This window comes from Amblyraja radiata, chromosome 8, assembly GCF_010909765.2.
Source record: "Amblyraja radiata isolate CabotCenter1 chromosome 8, sAmbRad1.1.pri, whole genome shotgun sequence".
Classification (NCBI taxonomy): domain Eukaryota; kingdom Metazoa; phylum Chordata; class Chondrichthyes; order Rajiformes; family Rajidae; genus Amblyraja; species Amblyraja radiata.
Window position 1 is genome coordinate 53115555 of NC_045963.1, and position 4861 is coordinate 53120415.

The 4861-nt window shown below is 43.8% G+C and overlaps 1 long non-coding RNA gene across 1 annotated transcript; it reads right to left on the reverse strand.

The window, feature by feature from the left end:
* Positions 1-537: 537 nt before the first annotated feature.
* Positions 538-2462, reverse strand: LOC116976225. The gene is made up of 3 exons (XR_004412900.1): positions 2453-2462; positions 944-951; positions 538-786 (listed from the first exon to the last, which is right to left on the reverse strand). It is a non-coding gene; the product is annotated as an uncharacterized LOC116976225 (long non-coding RNA).
* Between the last annotated feature and the right edge of the window lie 2399 nt (positions 2463-4861).

Here is a 4861-nt window from a genome sequence, read left to right on the forward strand (position 1 = left end):
TTCAAAAGGAATAAGTCAATTTCTACTCACGATCATGTCTTCAGATAAGTAGTGTCGATAACCCTCAAGGCCATCTGTGGCCGAGATCTGTTGTCTTCAGTTCCTCTTCTGAAACCAGTCTTCTGACCAAAACTTCTTCTCTCCTTCGGGACGTGGCTCTCACCTCCTGTCAGAGGTATCCTTCGACTTTATGTAGCGGCAGATTTTTATATCGTTCAAGACATTACTCCCTCTAGCCACTTAAGAGCCTACATGGTTTCGGAGAATGTCGTAATGTGCATGTGAGCTCTCCGTAAGACCTTCAGAGCTTCTCAACAGATACATCTTCATAACACAGTCTTTTGATTAATAGTTTCTTTATTGTTGAAGAAACACAATAAGATATTCATCCAACCTTCTTATCTGATTCGTACACTTTAATCTTCGCCAAACTCTGTTAAAGTTCGATCCACTCGAATAGTAGAATAAATCAAAGTCAAAAATTTCTGTAAAAAGGCCTTTACTAAGTCACCTAGGTGAAATATAAAAATAGCCAGTGATGTGCACAAAGCGTCCACACCAAAAGCTGGCGCTGTTCAGACTGACGATACAGAGGATTTACACACATCTTTATACTGATAAAACAGCCATAAGCACATGGTTAATAACAAAGAAACTTCAGTTAAACACAATGAATCCCCTCAGCTACATTTGGGGAGATACAAAGTATATTGGGAGGCAGATCAGCTGCGATAGCAAGAACAGTTCTATTGTATACCTTGCCCCTCCCATACACCTTGCTGGTATCTCACTGCAATGCCACACGGCCGGGAACGGCTCTTATCTTCGTTCCCACTGAGACAGTGAAGGTCGCCTTTACAGGCTTCTGTATTCACAGGCTTTTGCAGTGGCCAATATTTTATACTGCTACCAGCATGCTGTGTACAAAATGGAGGTTAGTAACTATTATGGCTATAAAGTTAACAAGATGGAGGATAATCTCCTTGATTAGATCAAAAATTCCCCCGTTTTGATTAGATTTAATCAATATATCAAATAATGAAGCCAGAAGCCAGGCATTCGCGAATACGTGGTGCCAGACAATAAAACAATGATTATGATTGTCAGAATAATAATCCTATATTGCCACACGAGACCCCAAAAGGAGTCCCATCCATTAAACCAACTCCTAATCCCCTGGTTATGATCATCAACCAGACTTTCCCCTACACCTTGGATCTCAGCTATCTCATTTTTGATATGGGCTGCCAGATCAGTAATATTGGAGGACTGGGCCTGTGATTCTATCAGTGCAACTGCTGTTTTGTTAGCCAATTCCTCCAATAGCCCAGTAAGATGATCAATTTTAAATGCATTGCGATTCGTTCCATACCAGGGAAGCATAGCCATACCAATATTCTCACCTGGTGAAACATTTCGCTTGGTGAGCCGAGATCCAGATACAAGGTGTTTAAATGTGGCATGGTCAGTTATTTGTTTAAAATGGCGCATGGCAGCGATGACATAAGCGAGATAACAACATCCTGTCCAATAATGGGGGCCCTTAATTCGTGTGGCCACGTCTCCGTCATCTGTATTAAAGATGTACGATGTAAAGATGTATTTAAGATTAAAGTGTACGAATCAGATAAGAAGGTTAGACTGCAAAAGTTTTTATAGATATGTGAAAAGAAAGAGATTAGTTAAAACAAATGTAGGTCCCTTGCAGTCAGAAACAGGTGAGTTGATCATGGGGAACAAGGATATGGCGGACCAATTGAATAACTACTTTGGTTCCGTCTTCACTAAGGAAGACATAAATAATCTGCCGGTAATAGCAGGGGACCACGGGTCAAAGGAGTTGGAGGTATTGAGTGAAATCCAGGTTAGCCGGGAAGTGGTGTTGGGTAAATTGAATGGATTAAAGGCCGATAAATCCCCAGGGCCAGATAGGCTGCATCCCAGAGTACTTAAGGAAGTAGCTCCAGAAATAGTGGATGCATTAGTAATAATCTTTCAAAACTCTTTAGATTCTGGAGTAGTTCCTGAGGATTGGCGGGTAGCAAACGTAACCCCACTTTTTAAGAAGGGAGGGAGAGAGAAAACGGGGAATTACAGACCAGTTAGTCTAACATCGGTAGTGGGGAAACTGCTAGAGTCAGTTATTAAAGATGGGATAGCAGCACATTTGGAAAGTGGTGAAATCATTGGACAAAGTCAGCATGGATTTACAAAAGGTAAATCATGTCTGACGAATCTTATAGAATTTTTCGAGGATGTAACTAGTAGCATGGATAGGGGAGAACCAGTGGATGTGGTGTATCTGGACTTCCAGAAGGCTTTCGACAAGGTCCCACATAAGAGATTAGTATACAAACTTAAAGCACACGGCATTGGGGGTTCAGTATTGATGTGGATAGAGAAATGGTGGCAAACAGGAAGCAAAGAGTAGGAGTAAACGGGTCCTTTTCACAATGGCAGGCAGTGACTAGTAGGGTACCGCAAGGCTCAGTGCTGGGACCCCAGCTATTTACAATATATATTAATGATCTGGATGAGGGAATTGAAGGCAATATCTCCAAGTTTGCGGATGACACTAAGCTGGGGGGCAGTGTTAGCTGTGAGGATGATGCTAGGAGACTGCAAGGTGACTTGGATAGGCTGGGTGAGTGGGCAAATGTTTGGCAGATGCAGTATAATGTGGATAAATGTGAGGTTATCCATTTTGGTGACAAAAACAGGAAAGCAGACTATTATCTAAATGGTGGCCGACTAGGAAAAGGGGAGATGCAGCGAGACCTGGGTGTCATGGTACACCAGTCATTGAAAGTAGGCATGCAGGTGCAGCAGGCAGTGAAGAAAGCGAATGGTATGTTAGCTTTCATAGCAAAAGGATTTGAGTATAGGAGCAGGGAGGTTCTACTGCAGTTGTACAGGGTCTTGGTGAGACCACACCTGGAGTATTGCGTACAGTTTTGGTCTCCAAATCTGAGGAAGGACATTATTGCCATAGAGGGAGTGCAGAGAAGATTCACCAGACTGATTCCTGGGATGTCAGGACTGTCTTATGAAGAAAGACTGGATAGACTTGGTTTATACTCTCTAGAATTTAGGAGATTGAGAGGGGATCTTATAGAAACTTATAAAATTCTTAAGGGGTTGGACAGGCTAGATGCAGGAAGATTGCTCCCGATGTTGGGGAAGTCCAGGACAAGGGGTCACAGCTTAAGGATAAGGGGGAAATCCTTTAAAACCGAGATGAGAAGATCTTTTTTCACACAGAGTGGTGAATCTCTGGAACTCTCTGCCACAGAGGGTAGTCGAGGCCAGTTCATTGGCTATATTTAAGAGGGAGTTAGATATGGCCCTTGTGGCTAAGGGGATCAGAGGGTATGGAGAGAAGGCAGGTACGGGATACTGAGTTGGATGATCAGCCATGATCATATTGAATGGCGGTGCAGGCTCGAAGGGCCGAATGGCCTACTCCTGCACCTAATTTCTATGTTTCTATCTGATGGCATCCCTGGTAATCATGGATAAGCCCATGGTCCACATTTGAAATAGGTGCCGTTAATAGGTCGAGGTGGGCCAGAGGTAGCGCTAGTGTCCATAATAAGGCATGAGCTATTTCCCAAGAAAACCCCAGTACCTCGGTGATAACAATGGCACGTGGAGTTAACTGGTTCCTGGGAGAGCTTCATTACCTTCAAACGTGGAATTTGGGCCCCATCTTTCTCATGAATTTTCCAGTCGGACTTAAAGGCTGGGATGTACCATCCCTGAAAGATATCGTACTTTGGGGATCTGTCCCTGTTATTCTGACACTTAGTTCTATTACTGATAGAGGAAAAACAAAGTAGAGTATATTTTTCGTTAACATTAAGGGGAATAGCGACCATGGTCATCCATCCCTTTCCATCCCGTGGCATTGCTGCACAAACCCAACAGGGCTGACTAGCAGGCGTAAAGCGTCGTGTGTATGCATGGGCTGCCTTAAGGTATAAGTTCTTTTCCCATGGTTCAATAAGTATGATCAAAGAGCTGGTGATAATGAATAATATCCAGAGCAGAAACATAGAAACATAGAAAATAGGTGCAGGAGTAGGCTGTTCGGCCCTTCGAGCCTGCACCGCCATTCAATATGATCATGGCTGATCATCCAACTCAGTATCCTGTACCTGCCTTCTCTCCATACCTCCTGATCCCTTTAGCCACATAGGCCACATCTAACTCTCTCTTAAATATAGCCAATGAACTGGCCTCAACTACCTTCTGTGGCAGAGAATTCCAGAGATTCACCACCCTCTGTGTGAAAAATGTTTTTCTCATCTCGGTCCTAAAAGATTTCCCCCTTATCCTTAAACTGTGACCCCTTGTTCTGGACTTCCCCAACATCGGGAATAATCTTCCTGCATCTAGCCTGTCCAACCCCTTAAGAATTTTGTAAGTTTCTATAAGATCCCCCCTCAATCTTCTAAATTCTAGCGAGTACAAGCCGAGTCTGTCCAGTCTTTCTTCATATGAAAGTCCCGACATCCCAGGAATCAGTCTGGTGAACCTTCTCTGTACTCCCTCTATGGCAAGAATGTCTTTCCTCAGATTAGGAGACCAAAACTGTACGCAATACTCCAGGTGTGGTCTCACCAAGACCCTGTACAACTGCAGTAGAACCTCCCTGGCCAAAGGCCTTTATTAGGGTCCCGGTGTAGCTGTCTTTTTGCAATCAGAATGATACACCCAGCGAGGGTGTCCTTCAACTTTAGCAGCTGTAGGGGTAGTGAGGAGCACAAGGTATGGACCTGTCCAGCGGTTGCCCAATTTCTTCCAATCTCAATTTCATATCTTAAGGGGTTGGACAGGCAACCCCTCTGTCGGTGGCTCG